This window comes from Vombatus ursinus, unplaced genomic scaffold (assembly GCF_900497805.2).
Source record: "Vombatus ursinus unplaced genomic scaffold, bare-nosed wombat genome assembly UNPS02014768.1, whole genome shotgun sequence".
NCBI classification, from domain to species: Eukaryota; Metazoa; Chordata; class Mammalia; order Diprotodontia; family Vombatidae; genus Vombatus; species Vombatus ursinus.
In genome coordinates this window covers 4,903,560-4,911,985 of record NW_020954546.1, presented here as the reverse complement: position 1 = coordinate 4,911,985, position 8,426 = coordinate 4,903,560, and the positions used below count along the sequence as shown (strand labels likewise).

The following is an 8,426-nucleotide window of genomic DNA, read 5'->3' as shown; positions in this document are numbered from 1 at the left end:
TATTTGATGCATCTGGTCCTTATTGATAAAACCACGTGATTTATTCCTTTTGTTATTTGAAAAGTCTTCTTATTGATAACGAAGATATAGAAGAAAAATCATGAAGTATCAAGTACAAATACCTAATCTTTTTTTGAATTTCAAATGTCTAAAAAAATTGTATCAATTGATATACCTGATCCTTCTCATTTTTAAAGTGCTATATACATGCTTGTTATTGTTGTTATTATTATCGTTATTATTTCACTTCAAGGGGGTTATTTGGATCTCCAACGCAGCATCTTTGTGGGACCCTTAAAGTGTTCCCAGCCATCGACTGAAACATTATAACCAGTAATTTTATAAGGCACTGAACCAAGGAAGACTTGGATTTAAACTTCCAGTTTTGTCTTAAATCTGGCACCTAAGCGCTCTTCCAAAAGGATCCTGACATTGTAAGAAACAATGGAAAAGAACAAAGAACAAATTATTAACATAGTTAAAAATAGGCCCCGAAGGGACAAGAAATCCACACTAATATCAACTTAGACAGCAATTACTTGTTCTCATCACCTTAAGTTTAGCTGTCTAAGTCATCTGCTTCTGAGAAGCATTTTGCCCTGGTAAATCTGAGTCAGAGGGGCTCTGTCCTACTCTGCTGTCCACAAATTGTCTGACTCGATCCACTTACAATGAGAAAAACATTTCCATGAATCAACATCCTGGAGTTTTAACTTCAGTGTCAGTTGTTAATAGTAGCTGAGATGGATAGACACTCCCACCTTGTTTCTAAGGCAGATTTGCAGAGGTATTTCTTCCTGTAGATACCCTCGCCAGGTTCCAAATTGTGCAATCACCCTCATGGCGATTTCCTAGGTAAAAAATATGGAATACTTCATGAGTTTTCCTATCATCCTTACCCAGGTGCCATGCTAATTTTCTCTGTATCATTGCAATTTTAGTATATACGCTGCCGAAAAAAGCACTGAATGTACCATTTTTTTAAAAGCAAGTGGTATGTAATCCTTCTTATGTGTTCTACTTTGTTTATAGAAATGCCCTTTTTTTGGTGTTTATTAAGTTCTCAGAGCCCATGATAAACATGTTAAATTTTACATAAATACTTTTGGAACTAACAGACCTCATTTCACAAAACAATAGCAAAGGCTGAAAATGTAACTTGTTTAATATGAGTAAAAGTGGTTTATCTCTAGATAGAGCCTATGAAATGACTAAGATTGAAGAGCAGAATCAAAAAAGCACTCCACGGTCAACATCTATATAAAACCAATGAATAATAAATCATCCAAGGAACATTAAAAATTATGGAATTGTGCAGATTTCTTTTTAGATGTTGAGAGATTTAAGATAGCAATTTGAGATCAGGTCATTGCTACCAGAAATTATAGAAAAGTTATCCTCCAAGAGCCCAGATGTGTTCTTTTTTAAAAAATTTATTTAAATATTTATTTTTAGTTTTCAACATTCACTTCCACAAGATTTTGAGTTCCAGATTTTCTCTCCATCTCACCCTTACCCCTACCCCTAGCATGCATTCTGCATACTCCCCCTAATCTGCCCTCCCTTCTACCCCCCCATCCCCTTCCCTTTCTATTTTCCTATAGGGCAGTATAGATTTCTATACCCCATTGCCTGTATATCTTATTTCCCAGTTGCATGTAAAAATAATTTTAACATTTGTTTTTAAAACTTTGGGTTCCAAATTCCCTCCCTTCCTCCCTCCCCACCCACTTTCATTGAGAAGGCAAGCAATTCAATACAGGTTATGCATGTGTAATCACGCAAAACACTTCCATGGTAGTCATGTTGTAAAAAACTAACTGTATTTCCCTTCATCCTATCCTGCCCCCTGTTTATTCTATTTTCCCTTTTGACCCTGTCCCTCCTCAGAAGTGTTTGCTTCTGATTACCCCCTCCCCCAACCAGATGTATTTCTTGATTCAGATTACATTGTAATGAAGTGGTGGAAACTGTATAACATACTGCAGGTTCTAAAAATGTAGGACCTACCAATAACTTGTTCATCATTTGTACTCAAAAAGGACCAATGACATCAAGAGGGTGATGTCTCAACTTGGACTGAAGTGAGGCAGAGCTGCTCAAAGTTGCCAACCTCACTCTGTCCTCCAGAGTCATCGAAGTTCAGTGACAAGACAAAAGTCAAGACAACTGGCAATGGCCCAAGATGAAGTGGATGACCTTGACCTTTCTAAATAAAGGTCTTTCCCAGGCTTCAGTTTGTCTCAGGCAATGCCCATTCAATGACTAGAGGCTAGGTAATATTTCTTAGCTGTATGACTTTGGGGGACCCTCTCTAAACCTCAGTTTCCTCACCTGTAAAATTGGACTGAGATAACCTCTAAGTTACCTTCCAGGTAGGAACTGATGGTAAATGTTTAACAACTCTCTTTCCCAACTCACCAGGAAAAATGTTTACTTTTTGTCTGGTGCAGATGATTTCATATGATGTATTTTATGCAGAGGCTAGATGATTATCTGAAAGGTATAATAAATTAGAGAGTCCTTCCCTCATTTCCCTTAATACTCAATTAAAGTATCAGCTAGAGCCTTTCCTAGTGCTCTGAGATGCTAATGTTTTTATTCCCTCAAGGTTTTCTTGTATCTTCTTAATAATGATGATGATGATAAAGACTGGGTGTCCCTATATCATTCAGGCTAGAAGTACAGGGGCTTCTCACTAGGCTGATTCCACTACTTGTTAGTATGTACCATATTAATGCCAAACTTACACCAGATGGACATGGTCTACTGCAGCTCAGAATTCAATCATCAATAAACATTTATTAAGCATCTACTATATGCCAGGTACTGTGTTAAGGCTGGCGATACAAAAAGAGGCAAAAGATAATCCAGTAACTTAAAAGACAATCAGTTGGTTAATATTGTACATCATAAACTTTCTATCCTTCATACATTATTGGATGATAAATCACTGTACTACAGACACATACCCAAATTATCCTTGAAAATTCAACAGATATATTTCCTTAATAATTAACAAAAAATAGGTATATTGGGATTTTGTATTCTGTATATTTTTAAGCTGATCTTGTGATTATATATAGTATACTATAAAATGTATGTGAAAGCTTGACCTATCTGTTGGCATGCCCTTATTAAGGATGTTCACAATGCAAGTGTAGAATTTTTAAATTTGGCTATTAAAATAGCAAAATGTTTATTAAAAAAAAGAAATTAGTATTCCTCTAGTTTTTTTTTTCTTTTAGTTAGGCAATGGGGGTTGGGTGACTTGCCCAAGGTCACATAGCTAGTGAGTGTTGTGTGTCTGAGGTCAGATTTGAACTCGGGTCCTCTTGAATCCAGGGCCGGTGCTCTATCCACTGCGCCACCTAGTTGCTCCCCTCTAGTTTTTTTGTGTTTGTTTTGTTTTGTTTTTAGTATATCTTTACTTGTTTAATGAGTGTTTTGTAGTTGTGTTCACATAGTTCCTTCATATTTTGGCAGGTAGACCCCCATTTATTTCTGCTTGTTTTAAAATAATTATTAAAATTCCTTTGTCTCTTCCTGTTGGATTTTTGGTTATGTACAGAAATGCTGATCATTTGTTATATCCTACAAATTTGCTGAACCTGTTAATTATTTCAATAGTATTTTGGTTGACTCTAGCATTCTCTAAATAAACCATAATGTCATCTTTTTCAGATGACAAAAAGCTAGAATAAAAAAAAAAGAAAAAAAAAAGAAAATTCAACAGATAGTACTAGAACTAGAGGATCATTACAGACAGAACTATTAACCACAATCTCCTGAACCTAACATTGATCCACAAGAACTTAAGAATAATGTTTTCAATAGACGTCACCATACCAAATAATGATGATCCCTAAGCTATGTGGAATGCAAAACTTTCAAAATATGGAAGAGGTCAGAATCACATGGGAACAAGATGAAGTGCATATCATCCCTGAGTGCTGTCTGCTATTAGAATTGTCTCAAAGATGTTTTCAGTGGGTCTGCAGAAGATGAGCTTACATTCCAATTCTTTTATTACATAAAGCAGTCATTTATCAACCTTTTCAAGATTCCACAGATCATGATAATAAAATAGTAGAAAAGCAACTTGTTCCCAAACTGTTGAGAAGAGTGTGATAACAATGATGACAACAATAAAAATGACAACAGTTTTAGAAAGAATACAAAAAACAACTCTCACAATAGTAACAAAATATCCAACCTACCACCCTATGGTAGTTATAGAAAAATTAACACTTACTCTTAAAAAAAAAAAAGACTGATAGATGTTCTCAGAGTACATGACAAACAGGTGAAAAAATTTCAGAAACATTTTCAGGACACCACTTCACAGAGCAATAGTAAAGGTTGATATAACTGTTACACTTATAACAGATATAAATAGTCAGTTTTATTGAATGTAACTGATATTAGTCTGCTAGTAAATGAAGCTTATGAAAAGTCTAAGATCTAATAATGGAATAAAAAAGCTACCCATTGGCAATATCCGTATGAACTCAACTATATGTCAACAAAGAAGCACGGAACAAATGACTGAGTAAAACAAATTGGTCTACAAGAAAGGGTTCATGATAATGATATAAGATTAAGCCATTGCTACCCATCAGTCAATAAACATTTATTAAGCTTCAACTATGTGCCAACCACTAAAATAAATGCTGGCAATGCAAAGAAAGGCAAAAGACAGTCCCTGCTTTTAAGGAGCTCGCAGTCTAAGGGATGAGATGATATGTAAACAACTACGTACAAATGAACTGTACAAGCAATAAATTGGAAATAACAGGGAAGGTACTAGAATTTAGAGGGATTGGGAAGGGCTTCCTATAGAGGATGGGATTTTGGTTAAGACTTGAAGGAAACTAGAAAAGTCAGGAGGTGAAGATGAGAGAGTACTTCATGGATGGAGGAAAGCCAGTGTAAATGCCTGGAGTTGGGAAATGGGGGTGTCTTGTTTGAAGAACATCAAGGAGGCCAGTGTCATTGGAGCAAAATGTATGTGGGGTGGGTGGGGGTGCAGGGTGCTATAAGGAATAAGAAAATTGGAAAGGTAGAGGTGAGAGCAAGTCATGAAGGACTTTGCTAAACAGAGGATTTTATATTTGATCCTGGAAGTGATAATGAGTCAATGGGGTTTATTGAATAGGGGAATGATATGGTCAGACTTGTGCTTTAAGAAGATCACTTTGGGCCTTGCCATACCAGATCTCAAATTGTATTTAAAAGCAGTAATCATCAAAACAATCTGGTATAGGCTAAGAAATACAATGGTAGATCAGTGGAATAGATTTAGGTATACAATACACAGTAGTAAATCACCATGGTAATCTAGTATTTGATAAACCCAAAGATTCAAACTTTGGGGACAAGAACTCACTATATGACAAAAACTACTGGGAAAACTGGAAAACAGTTTGGCAGAAACTAGGTGTAGACCAACATCTCACACTGTATAAAGATCAAAATAGTGATACCATAAGCAAATCAAATGATACCATAAGCAAATTAGGGGATCATGGAAGAGTTTGCTTGTCAGATCTATGGATAAGGGAAGAATTTATGACCAAACAAGAGATAGAGAGCATTATAAGATGTAAAGTGGATCATTTTGATTATATTAAATTTTTAAGTTTTTGTACAAACAAAACCAATGTAGCCAAGATTAGAAAGAAAGCAGAAAGCTGGGAAACAATTTTTACAACAAGTAATAAAGTAATAAAGTAATAAACAAGTAATAAAGGCCTCATTTCTCAAATATACAGAGAACTGAGTCAAATTTTATAAGAATACAAGCCCTTCTTCAATTGATAGCTAAAGGATATAAGCAGACAGTTTTCAGACAAAGCAATAAAAGTTATCTATATTCATATGAAAAATGTTCGAAATCATAGAGAAATGCAAATTAAAACAACCCTGAGGTAAAACAACCCCATCAGATTGGCTAATGTAACAAAAAAGGAAAATAATGTTGGAGGGGATGTGGGAAAATTGGGACACTCACACACTGTTGGTGGAGTTGTGAACTGATCCAACCATCCTGGAGAGCAATTTGGAACTGTGCCCAAAGGGCTACAAAATTGTGCATACCCTTTGACCCAGCAATACCAGTACTAGGTCTGTATCCCAAAGACATTTTTTTTACTTCTTTTTTTTCTATTTCTTTTATTTTTAGGCAATTGGGGTTAAGTGACTTGCCGAGGGTCACACAGCTAGTAAGTGTCAAGTGTTTGATCTGGGGCTGGATTTGAACTCAGGTCCTCCTGACTCCAGAGCCAGTGCTCTATCCACTGCACCACCTAGTTGCCACGACATTTTTTTTTAAAAAGGAGAAAAGAACCTATTTGTAAAAAAATATTTATAGCAGCTCTTTTTGTGGTGGCAAAGAACTGGAAATTGAGGGAATGTTTATCAATTGAGGAATGGCTGAACAACTTGTGGTATAAGATTGTAATAGAATACTGCTGTACTATAAGAAATGATGAGCAGGGGGCAGCTAGGTGGCGCAGTGGATAGAGCACCGACTCCTGGAGTCAGGAGGACCTGAGTTCAAATCCAGCCTCAGACACTTGACACTTACTAGCTGTATGACCTTGGGCAAGTCACTTAAACCCATTGCCTAGCAAAAACAAAAAACAAACAAATGATGAGCAAACAGATTTCAGAAAAACCTGGAAAGACTTACATGAATTGATGGAAAGTGAAGTGAACAGAACCAGGAGAACATTGTGCACAGTGACAGCAATATTGTACGATGCTAAACTGTGAATGACTTAGCTATTCTCAGTAATACAGTTATCCAAGACAATTCCTAAGGATTCATGATGAAGAATACTATCCACCTCTACAGAAAAAACTGATAGAGTCTAAATGCAGATCAACACATACTATTTTTTTTGCACATGTATAACCTATATCAAATCGCTTACCATCTCGGGGAGGGGAGAAGGGAGAGAAGGAAGGAGAGAGGAAGAGAATTTGAAACTCACTCAAAAAAATTTTTAATTGTTTTTATAAACAATTAGGAAAAATAAAATATTGGGGTTTTTTAAGTACACTTTGATGGCTGGGTGAAGGATAGACTGAAGCGGGGAGAGACTTGTGGCAAGGAGATCAACCAGTGGGCTGTTTCAAATAGTCCAGGCATGAAGTGATGTGAGCCTGCTCCAGGGTGTGGCAATATCAAAGGAGAGAAAGGGGTACATACAAGAAGTGTTATGAAGGTAAAAATCAATAGGCCTTGGTAACATATCAGATATGGGGGATGAGAAAGAGAGAGAGAGAGAGAAGGGGGAGGGAGGGGAAGAGGAAGAGAGAGAGAGAGAGAGAGTAAGGAGTTGATGGTGCCTCCAAGAATAATAGGGAAGTTTGGAGGAGGGTAGAGTTCAGGAGGGAAAGATAATGAGTTCAGTTTGGGGACATGTTGAGTTTAAGATGTCTATGGGACATCCAGTTTAACCTGTTCAATGGGTAGTTAGAGATTAGAATCTGTAGGTCAACAGAGATATTAGAGCTGGGTAAGTAGACCTGAGAATAATCAGCATAGAGATAATTGAATCCATGGTAGCTAATGAGATCTCCAAGTGAAATAGTACAGAGAAAGAAGAGAAGAACAGAGAAACCTATTGGGCACCCACAGTTAGTGGGAGAAGGAGCAGTCAAATAGGTAGGATGAGAAACAGTAGAGAGGAATGTCATGAAAGCCAGAATTTATGGAATGTTTATTCTTTAGAAGACTAGACTTGTAAATGAATACAGATTTTGGGAAGAAAAGTAAAAAACTGTGCAACATATTACTGAAAGTTGCAAAAAAGTTAGCACCTACTATATGTCTAGAAAGACATGATTGAGTAGCCAGTTTTATATGTAAGAAGCTTGCTAATCTTCATAAACTAACAGGTGACAAATTGCCATACTACAAATGCAAACCTCAAAATATCCCAAGAATTCAACAAATAAATCACTAAAATTGGAACATCATTACAGATAAAACTTTCCCACAATTGCCTGTACATAACATTGACCTACAAAAATTTCTAACTGTTTTAAATAGATACTGCCATTCCAAACATTCATAAACTCCAAACTACATGAAACCAAAAGCTCTTAAACTATAATAACCTAGTGAAAGAAATCAAAACCATATGGGAACAGTATTCATCAACTCCATTCTCCTTGTCGGCTACAAGAGTTGTCCCAAAGATGCCTTTAATGAGTCAACAGAAAATGGGCTTTCAGCTCAACACTTTTCTTAAATCACATAATCAATTATTTTCTCTACTTTTATTCTATAGTTCACTAAACATTAAATATAAAACAAAAATACCAGTATAATAACTTGCCCTGGGACTACTTCTATCTGAACTTCAAACATAATTATGAGAATTTATCATCGTCATTATTAATCAGCTATTTTT

The 8,426-nt window shown here is 36.1% G+C and overlaps 1 non-coding gene across 1 annotated transcript; it reads right to left on the bottom strand.

The window, feature by feature from the left end:
* Positions 1-858: 858 nt before the first annotated feature.
* LOC114043472 lies at positions 859-965 on the bottom strand. Its single transcript, XR_003569125.1, has one exon. It is a non-coding gene; the product is annotated as a U6 spliceosomal RNA (small nuclear RNA).
* Positions 966-8,426: the final 7,461 nt, after the last annotated feature.